This window comes from Grampus griseus (assembly GCF_964374135.1).
Source record: "Grampus griseus genome assembly, chromosome: 2".
In the NCBI taxonomy this organism is placed as follows: domain Eukaryota; kingdom Metazoa; phylum Chordata; class Mammalia; order Artiodactyla; family Delphinidae; genus Grampus; species Grampus griseus.
Genome location: NC_139018.1, coordinates 118540196 through 118558499, shown reverse-complemented (window position 1 = coordinate 118558499; position 18304 = coordinate 118540196). Strand labels below are relative to the sequence as shown.

General features: G+C 38.8%; 1 protein-coding gene across 3 annotated transcripts in view; it reads right to left on the bottom strand.

The window, feature by feature from the left end:
- Positions 1 to 18304, bottom strand: part of SCAPER (S-phase cyclin A associated protein in the ER) — a 495909-nt gene that overhangs the window by 439869 nt on the left and 37736 nt on the right. The gene's annotated exons all lie outside the window — the stretch shown is intronic.

Below are 18304 nucleotides of genomic sequence, written 5' to 3'. Positions count from 1 at the left end.
TATAAACTAACATATTTAAGTTGCAAAATTTTAAACTCTGCCCTACTGCACACAATGTGTGTATGTATACATGTAAGTGGTGTGTGTGTGTGTGTGTGTGTGTATTCTTGCTTTCTCTAGTTCCACACAGCTGAAAGCAACACTAGCCTACAGGTTCAGCCCCAACAAAACCCTGGGCCAATGGAAGCCAGATCCAGTAATGTAAAGGAAATTACCTTCCCACTAATGAATGCTATATGAAAATAGCCCACTTTTATTTTCTGTTGTAATAAGATCATGGATGCCTTTTCTGTCTTCTTTTGCTTCTCTATATTTTTATTTTTATTTTTTTACTTTTTTTTTTACTTTATTCTTTTGTAACATCTTTATTAGAGTATAATTGTTTTACAATGGTGTGTTAGTTTCTGCTTTATAACAAAGTGAATCAGCTATACCTATACATATATCCCCATATCTCCTCCCTCTTGTGTCTCCCTCCCACCCTCCCTATCCCACCCCGCTAGGTGGTCACAAAGCATTGAGCTGATCTCCCTGTGCTATGCGCTGCTTCCCACTAGCTATCTATTTTACATTTGGTAGTATATATAAGTCCATGCCTCTCTCTCACTTTGTCCCAGCTTACCCTTCCCCCTCCCCGTGGCCTCAAGTCAACTCTCTACGTCTGCATCTTTATTCCTGTCCTGCCTCTAGGTTCTTCAATACCAGAAAATAGCCCATTTTTATAAGTCAAGAATCTATGAAAAGAAAACGGCTCTAAAGCATCCCTATGAGCACAAGGATGCAGCCTCCTTGCCCAACCCTTAACTCCATGTGGGAAATCTACCTCTTTCTGAAAAGAATTCACTCCTGGCCCAGCCCAAAATCCTAGTCCAACTAATGAGTGAGTTCATCTTCTCTTCTAGTTCTTGCCAGTCTAAACTCTTAGCATCCCTGGAATCCTTAGTCAACAACAAATTTACTGGACAATTACTATGTGCCAAGCACTGTGTAAAACACCGAGAAGAATACAAAAATATAAGGTAATATACGTGTCCTCAAAGAATTAACAATCCAAATGAGTGAACCAAACACATAAGAGCAAAAACTAATATATGAATTAATCAGTATGGTATCTAGTCTCCAGATGCCCCCCTTCCCCTCAATAAACCACTCCTGCTGGTGTTCATGCCCTTGTGTAATCCCCTCCCCTTGAACCTGGCTTTTTGACCTATAAAATGAGGTGAAAGTGACACTGCGTAATTTCTGAAAATAGGTCATAAGAAGCTTTGCAGTCTCTACCTGGGTCTCTTGGAATGCTCCTTCTTAGGATATTCATTATTGAAACCCAGCCATCCATGCCATGAGAAGCCAAAGCCACCAGTAGAGAGACCACGTAAAGTCAGCACTGATGGACAGGCCCAGCTGAACTCCCAGCTGACAGACAACATCCACTGAGCCATCTTGGACATTCCAGCCCAGTCAAGCCCCCGGATGAATGCTGCCATCCCAGCACCCCAGGGCAGAAAAACCACCTAGTCAACCCATAGTATCATGACAGGTAACAGGAACTATATGTATGCACACTAATCCACAATAAACACATCTGTATTTCTGTATCTATCTGTATAGAGATATTGAAAACTGTGAGTTTATATTAATACCTCTGATACCTCTGATTTCTTTTTTTAATATTTATTTATTTATTTTGGCTGCACAGGGTCTTAGTTGCAACACACGGCATCTTCCTTGCAGCATGCGGGATCCTTAGTTGCGGCATGCAGGCTTTTTAGTCGCAGCAAGTGGGCTTCTTAGTTGAGGCATGCAGACTTTTAGCTGCAGCATAAGGAATTCTCAGTTGCAGCATGTGGGCTTCTTAGTTGCAGCATGCAGACTCTTAGTTGCGGCATGCATGCAGGATCTAGTTCCCTGACCAGGGATCAAGCCCAGGCCCACTGCACTGGGAGCTCAGATTCTTACCCACTGGACCACCAGGGAAGTCCCAATACCTCTGATTTCAATCCTACATCATAGGTTCATTTTAGCCTTCCCCTTTCCTTATTCGTAATTTCTTTCTCCAACAGTAAGAAACCCAGCTCTCATCATCTAAAATATATTTACTTACCTGTTCAATTCTAATATATACATAAAGTAGTTTCAAAAAATAAAGGGGGGAATTCCCTGGCGGTCCAGTGGTTAGGACTCTGTGCTTTCACTGACGAGGGTCTAGGTTTGATCCCTGCTCAGAGAACTAAGATCCCACTAGCCACGCCATGTGGCCAAAAGTAATAAAAAATAAATAAATAAAATAAAATAAAGTAGTTTCATAACTGCTAACCCATGTCTCTGTGAGAAACACACTTACTAACAAGATTATATTTCTATACAGTTCCATCTTTAGCCTTACAGTGTCCAAAGTACTAAATTTTGTTTTCCAAAATTACTTAAATTAGTTCGTCTCATCCTCAACCCTTCAGTGTGGTTACATTATATACCTGTAATATGTTACTCTTTAGTTTCTGGGTTCCCCTCACGTACTGGTAAATTTTAATTGCTGGCTTATTTGGGGAGTATGTGAAAGAAAGGCAACACGTGGTTCTCAAACAAAAGAACGTATTAATTAGTATGACTTTGAGAGAAGAAAAAAGTCACTACACTCTAGGGCAGGGGTCCACGAACTTCCTCTACAATGGGCCAGACAATAAACAATTATTATTTTAGGCTTTGCAGACCATACAGTCTCTTATGACAACTACTCAATCATGCCATTTTGTGTGACACCAGCCATACACAACATGTAAACAAATGGGTGTTGCTCTGTGGGAAATATATATTACTGTTCAGTTTGAAATAAATTCAAATTATAGAAAAGTTACAAATTAGCACAAAGAATCCTCAAAATATCCTCATACATTTTTTTCCTAAAACATCTGAGAATAAACTGCAATCATCATATCTTTTGCCCTTAAGTACTCCAATGTGTATTTCATATATCCAAAGACACTCCCCTATATAAATATACTACAACTATCAAATCAGGAAATTATCATTGATCCAAATTATTATCTAAATTAGAGTAATTATTTAAATTTCACCAACTGTTCCACTAATGTCTTTGATAATATAAAGTTGACAACAGAGAGAGGAGGAAGATGGCGGAAGAGTAAGACTCGGAGATCACCTTCCTCCCCACAGATACATCAGAAATACATCTACACGTGGAACAACTCCTACAGAACACCTAGTGAACACTGGCAGAAGACCTTAGACCTCCCAAAAGGCAAGAAACTCCCCACATACCTGGGTAGGGCAAAAGAAAAAAGAAAAAAAATAGGGATGGTACCTACACCAGTGGGAGGGAGCCATGAAGGAGGGAAAGTTTCCACACACTAGGAAGCCCCTTCGCGTGCGGATACTCCGGGTGGCAGAGGAGAGCGCAGCGACAGGGGTGCAGAGGGCAAAGCGGAGAGATTCCGCACAAAGGATCGCTGCCGACCGGCACTCACCAGCCTGAGAGGCTTGTCTGCTCACCCGCCGGGACAGGCAGGGGCTGGGAGCTGTGACTTGGGCTTACCCCGCATCGCAGGGAGAGAGGACTGGCGGTGTGAACACAGCCTGAAGGGAGCCGGGAGGGAGTCCGGGGAAAAGTCTGCACCTGCCGAAGAGGCAAGAGACTTTTTCTTCCCTCTTTGTTTCCTGGTGCGCGAGGAGAGGAGATTAAGAGCGCTGCTTAAAGGAGCTCCAGAGATGGGCACGAGCCGCGGCTAACAGTGCGGACCCCAGAGACGGGAAAGAGACGCTAAGGCTGCTGCTGCCGCAACCAAGAAGCCTGTGTGCAAGCACAGGTCACTATCCACACCTCCCCTCCAGGGAGCCTGTGCAGCCCACCACTGCCAGGGTCCCGGAATCCAGGGACAACTTCCCAGGGAGAACGCGCGGCGCGCCTCAGGCTGGTGCAACATCCTGCAGGCCTCTGCCGCCGCAGGCTCGCCCCGCACTCCGTGCCCCTCCCTCCCCCTGGCCTGAGTGAGCCACAGCACCTCAATCAGCTGCTCCTTTAACCCCGTCCTGTCTGAGTGAAGAACAGACGCCCTCCGGGGACCTACATGCAGAGGCGGGGCCAAATCCAAAGCTGAGCCCCGGGAGCTGTGAGAACAAAGAAGAGAAAGGGAAATCTCTCCCAGCAGCCTCAGGAACAGCGGATTAAATCTCCACAATCAACTTGATATACCCTGCATCTGAGGAATACCTAAATAGACAAGAATCATACCAAATTGAGAGGTGGACTTTGCGAGCAAGATTTATTATTTTTTCCCCTTTTCCTCTTTTTGTGAGTGTGTATGTATATGCGTCTGTGTGAGATTTTGTCTGTATAGCTTTGCTGTCACCATTTGTCCTAGGATTCTGTCCTTTGGTTTTTTTTTTTTTACTTTTTAAAAAAAATTTTTTCTTAATAATTATTTTTTATTTTAATAACTTTATTTTATTTTATTTTATCCTCTTTCTTTCTTTCTTTGTACTTTTTCTCCCTTTTATTCTGAGCCGTGTGGATTAAAGGCTCTTGGTGCTGCAGCCAGGAGTCAGTGCTGTGCCTCTGAGGTGGGAGAGCCAACTTCAGGACACTGGTCCACAGAGACCTCCCAGCTCCACGTAATACCAAACGGCGGAAATCTCCCAGAGATCTCCATCTCAACACCAGCACCCAGCTTCACTCAACGACCAGCAAGCTACAGTGCTGTACACCCTATGCCAAACAACTAGCAAGACAGGAACACAGCCCCATCCATTAGCAGAGAGGCTGCCTAAAATCATAATAAGGCCACAGACACCCCAAAACACAGCACCAGATGTGGACCTGCCCACCAGAAAGACAAGATCCAGCCTCATCCACCAGAACACAGGCACTAGTCCCCTCCACCAGGAAGCCTACACAACCCACTGAACCAACCTTAGCCACTGGGGACAGACACCAAAAACAACAGGAACTACGAACCTGCAGCCTGCAAAAAGGAGACCCCAAACACAGTAAGATAAGCAAAATGAGAAGACAGAAAAACACACAGCAGATGAAGGAGCAAGATAAAAACCCACCAGACCTAACAAATGAAGAGGAAATAGGCAGTTTACCGGAAAAAGAATTCAGAGTAATGATAGTAAAGATGATTCAAAACCTTGAAAATACAATAGAGAAAATTCAAGAAACATTTAACAAGGACCTAGAAGAACTAAAGAGGAAACAAGTAACTATGAACAACACAATAAATGAAATTAAAAATACTCTACAAGGGATCAATAGCAGAATAACTGAGGCAGAAGAATGGATAAGTGACCTGTAAGACAAAACAGTGGAAATAACTACTGCAGAGCAGAATAAAGAAAAAAAAATGAAAAGAACTGAGGACAGTCTCAGAGACCTCTGGGACAACGTTAAACACACCAACATTCGAATTATAGGGGTCCCAGAAGAAGAAGAGAAAAAGAAACGGACTGAGAAAATATTTGAAGAGATTATAGTTGAAAACTTCCCTAATATGGGAAAGGAAATAGTTAATCAAGTCCAGGAAGCACAGAGAGTCCCATACAGGATAAATCCAAGGAGAAACATGCCAAGACACAGATTAATCAAACTGTCAAAAATTAAATACAAAGAAAACATATTAAAAGCAGCAAGGGAAAAATAACACACAAGAGAATCCCCATAAGGTTAACAGCTGAACTTTCAGCAGAAACTCTGCAAGCCAGGAGAGACTGGCAGGACATATTTAAAGTGATGAAGGCGAAAAACCTACAAGCAAGATTACTCTACCCAGCAAGGATCTCATTCAGATTCGATGGAGAAATTAAAAACTTTACAGACAAGCAAAAGCTGAGAGAGTTCAGCACCACCAAACCAGCTTTATAGCAAATGCTAAAGGAACTTCTCTAGGCGAGAAACACAAGAGAAGGAAAAGACCTACAATAACAAACCCAAAACAATTAAGAAAATGGGAATAGGAACATACATATCAATAATTACCTTAAATGTAAATGGATTAAATGCTCCCACCAAAAGACACAGACTGGCTGAATGGATACAAAAACAAGACCCATATATATGCTGTCTACAAGAGACCCACTTCAGACCTAGGGATACATACAGACTGAAAGTGAGGGGATAGAAAAAGATATTCCATGCAAATGGAAACCAGAAGAAAGCTGGAGTAGCAATTCTCATATCAGACAAAATAGACTTCAAAATAAAGACTATTACAAGAGACAAAGAAGGACACTACATAATTATCAAGGGATCGATCCAAGAAGAAGACATAACAATTGTAAAGATTTATGCACCCAACGTAGGAGCACCTCAATACATAAGGCAAATACTAACAGCCGTAAAAGGGGAAATCGACAGTAACACAATCATAGAATGGGACTTTAACACCCCACTTTCACCAATAGACAGATCATCCAAAATGAAAATAAATAAGGAAACACAAGCTTTAAATGATACATTAAACAAGATGGACTTCACTGATATTTATAGGACATTCCATCCAAAAACAACAGAATATACATTTTTCTCAAGTGCTCATGGAACATTCTCCAGGATAGATCATATCTTGGGTCACAAATCAAGCCTTGGTAAATTCAAGAAAATTGAAATTGTATCAAGTATCTTTTCCAACCACAATGCTATGAGACTAGGTATCAATTACAGGAAAACATCTGTAAAAAATACAAACACATAGAGGCTAAACAATGCACTACTTAATAACGAAGTGATCACTGAAGAAATCAAAGAGGAAATCAAAAAATACCTAGAAACAAGTGACAGTGGAGATACGACAACCCAAAACCTATGGGATGCAGCAAAAGTAGTTCTAAGATGGAAGTCTATAGCAATACAATCCTACCTTAAGAAACAGGAAACACCCCAAATAAACAACCTAACCTTGCACCTAAAGCAATTAGAGAAAGGAGAACAAAAAACCCAAAGTTAGCAGAAGGAAAGAAATCATAAAGATCAGATCAGAAATAAATGAAAAAGAAATGAAGGAAACGATAGCAAAGATTAATAAAACTAAAAGCTGGTTCTTTGAGAAGATAAACAAACTTGATAAACCATTAGCCAGACTCATCAAGTAAAAAACCGAGAAGACTCAAATCAACAGAATTAGAAATGAAAAAGGAGAAGTAACAATTGACACTGCAGAAATACAAAAGATCATGAGAGATTACTACAAGCAACTCTATGCCAATAAAATGGACAACCTGCAAGAAATGGACAAATTCTTAGAAATGCACAACCTGCCAAGACTGAATCAGGAGGAAATAGAAAATATGAACAGACCAATCACAAGCACTGAAATTGAAACTGTGATTAAAAATCTTCCAACAAACAAAAGCCCAGGACCAGATGGCTTCACAGGCGAATTCTATCAAACATTTAGAGAAGAGCTAACATCTATCCTTCTCAAACTCTTCCAAAATATAGCAGAGGGAGGAACACTCCCAAACTCATTCTAGGAGGCCACCATCACCCTGATACCAAAACCAGACAAGGATGTCACAAAGAAAGAAAACTACAGGCCAATATCACTGATGAACATAGATTCAAAAATCCTCAATAAAATACTAGCAAAAAGAATCCAACAGCACATTAAAAGGATCATACACCATGATCAAGTGGGGTTTATTCCAGGAATGCAAGGATTCTTCAGTATACGCATATCAATCAACGTGATACACCCTATTAACAAACTGAAGGAGAAAAACCATATGATCATCTCAATAGATGCAGAGAAAGCTTTCGACAAAATTCAACACCCATTTATGATAAAAACCCTGCAGAAAGTAGGCATAGAGGGAACTTTCCTCAACATAATAAAAGCCATATATGACAAACCCACAGCCAACATCGTCCTCAATGGTGAAAAACTGAAAGTATTTCCACTAAGATCAGGAAAAAGACAAGGTTGCCCACTCTCACCACTCCTATTCAACATAGTTTTGGAAGTTTTAGCCACATCAATCAGAGAAGAAAAGGAAATAAAGGGAATCCAAATCGGAAAAGAAGTAGTAAAGCTGTCACTATTTGCAGATGACATGATACTATACATAGAGAATCCTAAAGATGCTACCAGAAAACTAGTAGAGCTAATCAATGTATTTGGTAAAGTAGCAGGATACAAAATTAATGCACAGAAATCTCTGGCATTGTTATACACTAATGATGAAAAATCTGAAAGTGAAATTAAGAAAACACTCCCATTTACCATTGCAACAAAAAGAATAAAATATCTAGGAATAAACCTACCTAAGGAGACAAAAGAGCTGTATGCAGAAAATTATAAGACACTGATGAAAGAAATTAAAGATGATACAAATAGATGGAGAGATATACCATGTTCTTGGATTGGAAGAATCAACATTGTGAAAATGACTCTACTACCCAAAGCAATCTACAGATTCCATGCAATCGCTATCAAACTACCACTAGCATTTTTCACAGAAACAGAACAAAAAATTTCACAATTTGTATGGAAACACAAAAGACCCTGAATAGCCAAAGCAATCTTCAGAATGAAAAATGGAGCTGGAGGAATCAGGCTCCCTGACTTCAGACTATACTACAAAGTTACAATAATCAAGACAGTATGGTACTGGCACAAAAACAGAAATATAGATCAATGGAACAGGATAGAAAGCCCAGAGATAAACCCACACACATATGGTCACCTTGTCTTTGATAAAGGAGGCTGGAATGCACAGTGGAGAAAGGACAGACTCTTTAATAAGTGGTGCTGAGAAAACTGGACAGATACAAGTAAAAGTATGAGATTAGAACACTCCCTAACACCATACACAAAAATAAGCTCAAAAATGGATTAAAGACTTAAATGTAAGGCCAGAAACTATCAAATTCTTAGAGGAAAACACAGCCAGAACACTTTATGACATAAACCACAGCAAGATCCTTTTTGACCCACGTCCTAGAGAAACGGAAATAAAAACAAAAATAAACAAATGGGACCTAATGAAACTTAAAAGCTTTTGCACAGCAAAGGAAACCATAAACAAGACCAAAAGACAACCCTCAGAATGGGAGAAAATATTTGCAAATGAAGCAACTGACAAAGGATTAATCTCCAAAATTTATAAGAGCTTATGCAGCTTAATAACAAAAAAACAAACAACCCAATCCAAAAATGGGCAGAGACCTAAATAGACATTTCTCCAAAGAAGATATACAGATTGCCAACAAACACATGAAAGAATGCTCCATGTCATTAATCACTAGAGAAATGCAAATCAAAACTACAATGAGATATCATCTCACATGGGTCAGAATGGCCATCATCAAAAAATCTAGAAACAATAAATGGTAGAGAGGGTGTGGAGGAAAGGGAACACTCTTGCACTGCTGGTGGGAATGTGAATTGGTACAGCCACTATGGAGAACAGTATGGAGGTTCCTTAAAAAACTACAAATAGAACTACCATATGACCCAGCAATCCCACTACTGGCCATATACCCTGAGAAAACCATAATTCACAAACAGTCATGTACCAAAATGTTCATTGCAGCTCTATTTACAATAGCCAGGACATGGAAGCAACCTAAGTGTCCATCATCGGATGAATGGATAAAGAAGATGTGGCACATATATACAATGGAGTATTACTCAGCCATAAAAAGAAATGAAATTGAGTTATTTGTAGTGAGGTGGATGCACCTAGAGTCTGTCATACAGAGTGAAGTAAGTCAGAAAGAGAAAGACAAATACCGTATGCTAACACATATACATGGAATCTAAGAAGAAAAAATTGTCATGAAGAACCTAGGGGTAAGACGGGAATAAAGACACAGACCTACTAGAGAATGGACTGGAGGATATGGGGAGGGCAAAGGGTAAGCTGTGACAAAGTGAGAGAGTGGCATGGACATATACACTACCAAACGTAAAACAGATAGCTAGTGGGAAGCAGCCACATAGCACAGGGAGATCAGCTCGTGCTTTGTGACCACGTAGAGGGGTGGGATAGGCAGGGTGGGAGGGAGGGAGATGCAAGAGGGAAGAGATATGAGAATATATGTATAGGTATAACTGATTCACTTTGTTATAAAGCAGAAACTAACACACCATTTTAAAGCAATTATACTCCAATAAAGATGTAAAAAATAAATAAATAAAGGTGACAACAGATATAAGCTCAATTATTCCAGAAGCTCTACAAACTCCAAGCATGATAAATATAAATACAAAGAAAACCATGCCTAAACCAACCACAGAAAAACTGATGATAGCCTGAAACATAGAGAAAAACTTAAAAGTATACAGAGGAGGGAAAAACAGCTCACCTTTAAAGAAGCAATGATACAGTAAGACTGACAGTTTTGAATTGTCCAGGAAGTGATAAAAGTAATAATTTATAATAAATAAATGAATAACTTATTACTACCTATTCAGTACAATAGTAGGGTCAAAACCTTGACTGAAGAGAGTTCAAGAGAATGTTGAGTGAGAAAATGGAGACAGTAAGTATAAGTAACTTTTTTTGAGTTTTGTAATACAGGCGAAAAGAGAAAGAAGAAAGGAAAAATGAACAGAGAAGTTTTTAAGATGGATGATAGTATGGTTTTATGCTGATGGGAATGATCCATAGGAAGTGAAATTGCATATGTAGGGAAACAGGGAATAACCAAAGAAGCTAAAGCTGCAAGTGACAGGAACTGAGTTTCAGTGTACACGAATGAACCACCCAGCTCAAACTATTAGGCAAACAAAGACTGCTCTCTTCCCCTCTAATACTCTGTGCTATGAAGTTAACCCAAATTTCCCTCTCCAAAACTTGACTATTTATATTTTTAAAATAAATACCTGCCTCCACATTCCTTCACTCCTCTGACCTTACCCTGGATATCCACATGGCATCTACTTACCTGACTCATAAGCTTTCACTGAGACTCATTAGTCCGTGACCAATGTCCCAGCTCCATTCTGTGCAAAATACTTGAATGATCTCTTTTCTATTCCCATACTTTCCAATCAGTGTAACATCATAAAATCTCCTTTTGCTTAAAGACATCTCCCAATGATTATATAACTTAGGTTGGCATCTATCATTTAGGTTACCTAAGCATTGTTTTAACCAAAATGTATCACTATTCCTTTCAGGCCAGATGAATACATTTAAATAGGTGGTCTACTTTTCATCTCTTTTTCAGATAATTCTCTTATGCAATCACAGAAAATTATATAGGTAGATATACATATATATATATATATATATATATATATATATATCTCAGATCATAAAATCCACTATTCTTTACTTTATAACTCAAGAGTCTTCATAAAGTAATGAGTTTCTCGGAACTAAAATGACCACAAGAGAGCAACAATGTAGTACTGCTAGACCAGAAAATTGGAAACCTAATATTGTCTTCTTCTATAAACATTTCAGTTCTACCACAAATTTTGTAGTTAGTTCTTTTATACTTAGTACACATACACATATTCAAAGAAAAAGCCACCAGCTCAACACTGTCTTCATTCTTAATTCCAATACTTCATAAGGAAAAACATTATAACACTCATCTTACAACACATGACTGAAAACCATTTTTCAGTTTAAAGCACAAGTGCCTTCTGCAGTATATGCTGAATGGACTCTTTTCAGTAAAAACTCATATATTATAATCAATTTTAATAATCCTATTCTTATAAAAATGTCAGTAGTAACTTAATGCAATTTTAAACATTTTAATTAAAGCATCAGGGTTTGAAATGCAATAAATGAGTCTGAGATACTTCAAAACATTATAGATGTCTATTTCAAACAGTATTTTCACACAGGTTCTTTTCTTCCAAGAGACTTAAACAAAATATATGTATTTTCATCCAAAGTCACAGTGTGCCACCTAGTGCCATAGGGAGATTTTACAGAGGCTTGTTCAAAAACTAAATGTTTCACCCAATCCAAAAATGGGCAGAGGACCTAAACAGACATTTCTCCAAAGAAGATATACAGATTGCCAACAAACACATGAAACGATGCTCAACATCATTAATCATTAGAGAAATGCAAATCAAAACTACAATGAGATATCTCACACCAGTCAGAATGGCCATCATCAAAAAATCTAGAAACAATAAATGCTGGACAGGGTGTGGAGAAAAGGGAACACTCTTGCACTGCTGGTGGGAATGTGAATTGGTTCAGCCACTATGGAGAACAGTATGGAGGTTCCTTAAAAAACTACAAATAGAACTACCATACGACCCAGCAATCCCACTACTGGGCATATACCCTGAGAAAACCATAATTCACAAATAGTCATGTACCAAAATGTTCATTGCAGCTCTATTTACAATAGCCAGGACATGGAAGCAACCTAAGTGTCCATCATCGGATGAATGGATAAAGAAGATGTGGCACATATATACAATGGAATATTACTCAGCCATAAAAAGGAACGAAACTGAGTTATTCGTAGTGAGGTGGATGGACCTAGAGACTGTCATACAGAGTGAAGTAAGTCAGAAAGAGAAAAACATATACCGTATGCTAACACATATATATGGAATCTAAAAAAAAAAAAAAAGGAACAGAAAATGGTCAGAAGAACCTAGGGGCAAGATGGGACAAAAGATGCAGACCTACTAGAGAATGGACTTGAGGATACGGGGAGGGGGAAGGGTAAGCTGGGACAAAGTGAGAGAGTGGCATGGACATATATACACTGCCAAACGTAAAATAGATAGTTAGTGGGAAGCAGCCGCATAGCACAGAGAGATCAGCTCAGTGCTTTGTGACCACCTAGAGGGGTGGGATAAGGAGGGTGGGAGGGAGGGAGATGCAAGAGGGAAGAGATATGGTGACATATGTATATGTATAACTGATTCACTCTGTTATAAAACAGAAACTGACACACCATTGTAAAGCAATTATACTCTAATGAAGATGTTAAAAAAAAAACTAAATGTTTCAATAAAAAGCATACACATCAGCCTTAAAGTTTTTATGTTTGACTCTTCACTATATAATCTAAGAAAGTAAGTGCTCAGAATGTTTACCAAGAAACATATATACCTCTTAGCAAGGCTCATCAAACAAAAGAAAAAAGAAGGCAAAAATAACCAATATCAAGAAAAAAAAAAGGAACATCACTACAGATTCTAGAATCTCCAGAAGTCAAAAACATAAAAGGATGCTATAAATAGTATCAATAAATTTGAAAATGTTGATGAAATGCACAAAATCCTTGAAAAACACAACCAAACTTGGCATAAAAGGAAACGGGAAAATCTGAGTATTTATTAAAGAAATTTTTAGATTTTAAATACTAAAGAAATATTTACTGAAGAAGTTCCACAAAAGATAATCCAGGCTCAGATAGGTTTCACTGGTGAATTCTCTTAATCACTGAAGGAAAAATTGCACTAAATTCTTCCAGAGAATAAAAAAGAAGGATCAAATCTCAACTCATAGAGTCCCACGTGACACATTTAGGATATGAGAACCTAAGAGGACAAGAGAAGTAAATTACCCGTTCAAATTCTTTCAAAAGTAACAATGTGAAAATTACATATACATACGCACACACTCACACTTGCAAACTGAATCCAGGTAAAACATCACAATCAAGTTGATTTTATTTCAGGAAGCAAGGCTGATTTAACATTTTAAAATCAATGAATGTCATTTGCCATATTAACAAAATAAAGGAGAAAAGTTTGATGCTCACTTCAGCAGATGAAAAAAGCATGTGATAAAAGTGACAATCATCCATGATAAAAATTCTTCACAAACTATAACAAACAGCGTATTTAATGATAAAACCTTGAAAGAGACAAGGATGCCTACCATCACCACTTCCATGAATCACTGTACTGAAGTTCCTAGCCCATGTAATAAGGTGAGAAAAAGAATGAGAGGGAAAATATAAGGTGAACCTGGAACAGCTTGTTACACTAGAAAGTATAGAAGGACTCAGAGAATAATAGGAGCATATGAAAAGACACAAGAGCCAGTTTGAAGGAGTTTCCACCAGCTAAATCAGGGACAATCTGAGCATCAAAATAAATGGTAGTAATAGATTATAACAGTAAATAAATAAAAAATCCAGAAAGCCTGAAAGACAGGCACACAGATAATTGGGAAGAAAGCAAATATTTATTATCTACTTTAATTAATATTTATTATCATCAGTGGATGCTAAAACTAATGGGTAGACAGTTTGATGAGTTGCAGGGTATTTACATAGCATCAAAGTATCTCTTGACAAATTAATTTCAAAAGAGAAAGCAAACTTTAAATAGAAGAACCTGACAATACCCTATATTAACCAAGTGATCAGAGTCAACATGATCAATATAGGACAAACTGACATCATATGCTTCATGATGTGATATACTGACAAGGACACATCATCATTCGTGTGCTATTCTGCCAAAAATACAAAATCTGACTCTAATAATAAGGAAACATGACCAGAATCGAGTGACGTTCTTCAAAATAACTGTCCTGTACTCTTCGAAAATGGCAAAGTCAAAAGAGGCAAAGAAAGTCTCAGGAATTATTCCAGGTTAAAGGAGACCAAAGAGACATGATAACTAAATGGATCAAGAAAAAAAATAGCTACAAGAGATATTACTGAGATAATGACAAACTTTGACTACATTGTGGCTTATATAATAGTATTATATGAATGTTAAATTTCTAGATTTTGATAATTGAATTGTGGTCATGTAAGAGAATGTCCTTGCTCTTAGGAAACATACACTGAATATCTAGGGATAAAGGAGTATGCTAGCTTCAAATTGAGGCAGGAGATAGGTGGGCCCCAGGCTGAGCAGCTGGAAGCTGTCCCCTGTGGACAGATACTCCAAGAGAAAGATAATGGCAGGAGCAAGGAGGAGCTGAGTTTTGCTTGGATGAAAGATAAAGAGACCACATATTTCTCATTTTTAAGGACTAGGAGACCTCTCCAACTACACGTGTGCAGAAAGGCTCCTCTGGGGTCAAAAGGGGAGGGGGCGCCACCCCATAAGAGGTGGTGTCAACTTCCCCAGAGGCCTCTACACTGGAATCCATCTTGGCAAAAAGATGCACACACATTTCAGGGTGGGCCCTAGGACAGGTCCCCTGTGGGAAAGAAATGAGATAATTGGCCAAAGGTAAACAAAGACCAGGAAGAAGTGCCCTATGTAAGTGATTTGAATCACCTCTCTGGTGCACTCCTCCTCATTAGGGAGGACACCCACACCCTTTCTCTTCAGGTGTGTATCTCTGTCTTGCTTCTGTCTTAAATAAACTGTTTCTCTGTGCTCTCCCACTTGTGCTGTGTCTCTAGTAATAAACTTTGTTCCTGTTTTTACAGTTTTTGCCTCCTTGAGAAATTTATTTTTCAGTGAGGGGCAAGAGCCAGGGCAACTTTGCTTCTAGCCTCTAGCCCCTGGTGGTCAAGTGGTTAGGATTCCTGGTTTTCACCCAGGCTACCCAGGTTCACTTTCTGAGCAGGGAACTAGGATCTCTCTTCAGGACCACTCACGCTGTCTCCTTGAGATCAAAATATTTTCAAATGGTTCATGGAAGAGTAATATATGTATGCACATAACATGCATATACTATATGCATGTTTGTGCAAATATATGTGTGTGCAAATACGTGTACATGTCTATAGGTACATATGTATATGTGTTTGTATGTTTACATGATCTTTTTTTTCTGGCTGTGCCGCATAGCATGTGGGATCCTACTTCCCCAACCAGGGATCGAACCTAGGGCCCCTGCAGTGGAAGTGCAGAGTCCTAACCACTGGACCACCAGGGAACTCCCTATGTGTAATTTTAGATACACATATTGTGTATATATACATTTATACACATCTGTATGTTTTATATACACACACATACATATAGAAAAAGAGAAAGAGAATATGAGAAAAGAGACAAAATTAGCAATTGGTAAAGTTAGTTAAAGAATATATGAGAATTCCTTGTACTCCTCTTGCAACCTTTCTTAAATTTGAAATTATAGCAAAATAAAAGGTGCTAAAAATAATGATAATAAAGGATGATATTTTCATGAACTTCAGGTAAAGAAAAAAGTCTTAATCGAGACACAAAAAGCACTAATCATAAAGGAAAAAACTAATAAACTGAACTTCACTGAAATTAAGAACAGCTTCTACTAAAAAGACATCATTAAAAGAATGAAAAAGCAAGCCACAAAGAAGATATATGCATAAAAGAAACAAAGGTATTGTACCCAGGATAGATAGAGAACTCCTTAAATCAATTAGAAAAAGAAAGACAACCCAACAGGAAAATAGGCACTTCACAAAAGATACAAAAATAACCAATTACCATACAAAAAGCTACTCAAAAGCAGGCACCGGAAATACTAAATTTTTTTTTTTAAATAAATGACTATACTGTATGGTGGTGAGGAGTTGGGGCAACTGCTTACACTGCTGACAGGAAGCTAAACTGGTACAACCACTTTGGAAATCTGGCATTAGCTACCAAAGCACAAACCAGCCTCTGTTTATCTCTCTAGCCTCATCTTCCATTACTCTTTTCTTTTCTTTTCTTTTCTTTTTGATAAATTGAGTCTCAGAAATTTTATTTTATTTATTAATTTTTTTAATTTTATTTTTGGCTGCATCAGGTCTTTGTTGCTGCACATGGGCTTTCTCTAGTTGTGGCAAGTGGGGGCTGCTCTTTGTTGAGGTGCACAGGCTTCTCATTGACTTGTTGCACAGCATGGACTCTAGATGTGTGGGCTTCAGTAGTTGCAGCACATGGTGCTCAGCAGTTGTGGCACATGGGCCCTAGGGCACATGGACTTCAGTAGTTGTGGAGCACGGGCTCAGCAGCTGTGGCTCACAGGCTCTAGAGAGCAGGCTCAGTAGTTGTGGTGGATTCTTAACCACTGTGCCACCAGGGAAGTCCCTCCATTACTCTTCTTGTCTGTCATGCTCCAACCCCACTGACTTCTATTCAGTTCCCTACAGCCACCAAGCTCCCTCCTAATTCAAGGCATTTATATAGAATTCTCTCTGCTATTTAGAATGTTCTGCCACTCTACAATGTACATTTATTGGCTTCCTCCCCAGCATTCACTCCCTACATCTTTCCTAATAGTTCAATTTTGTTGGGGTCTCACGTGGTTCTAGAGAAGTAGACTTCATCCCTAACTCCAGGCAACCCATGACCTTGCCTAAGCCAATCAGCATATTCCACTCCTCCAGGCATAACAAGTGATTCTGGTGTAAGCATGTAACGTAAGGTGATCAATACACAGTGGACTTCAGATCTTCTCCTGAAATATTGGAGAAAAGACTCATTTTCCTACTGGCCATACATGAGGGAATACAAAGTTCTGAAAACTATCACTAACCAACTGGAGACCTTAAAGGGAGCAAACCTTAAGATTATGGCAACAAAACAGAAGGCAGAACCAAGGGAAGAAAAGCAATCAAATCCTTGGTGAAACTGTTGAGCTAATAGATCAAGTCTTATCTCTACTTGCTACTGAAAGCATCCTAACTAAGACAGTGTTCCTCTTAGCCCAGCCAAGGCCTAATGATCTTTCAAGCCCCGACTTAATGGTACTTTCTCAGAATGAGGTATCTTCAACTCCCAGACTTGGCCAGGACCCCTTTTATATACTCGAATCAACTTGTACACCTTTGTAGCACATCTCACAATTAAATTTTAAATTATATAATTATGTGTTTACCATCTATGCTCCCCATTAGACCGTAAGCTTCTGGAGGACTGGATTTTGTTCATCACTCTAGCTAGTGTGTGCTAGCACAGTGCCCAGCACATAAATACATCATGAATGATGAATAATTGGAATGATAAAGAAATCGTCAAGATAGCTAGTGGGAAGCAGCCGCATAGCACAGGGAGATCAGCTCGGTGCTTTGTGACCACCTAGAGGAGTGGGATAGGGAGGGTGGGAGGGAGGGAGACACAAGAGGGAAGAAATATGGGGACATGTGTATGTATAACTGATTCACTTTGTTATAAAGCAGAAACTAACACACCACTGTAAAGCAATTATACTCCAATAAAGATGTTTAAAAAAAAAGAAATCATCAATAAATAATTGACAAAATAAATATATCATGAATAAATGAACATCATTGGGAAATAAGGTGCTCAACATAAATCCACAAGTAAAGTTCTGCCCTGCTAAGCACAAATTCTTTTTGATTTTACCATTTTGGATGAAAATCTCTGAATCACAGCTCCCTGACTTCTGAAACAGAGACTACTGAAGCAACTTCCTCTTTTCTTGAAACTTTCAGGCTATCACTACAAAC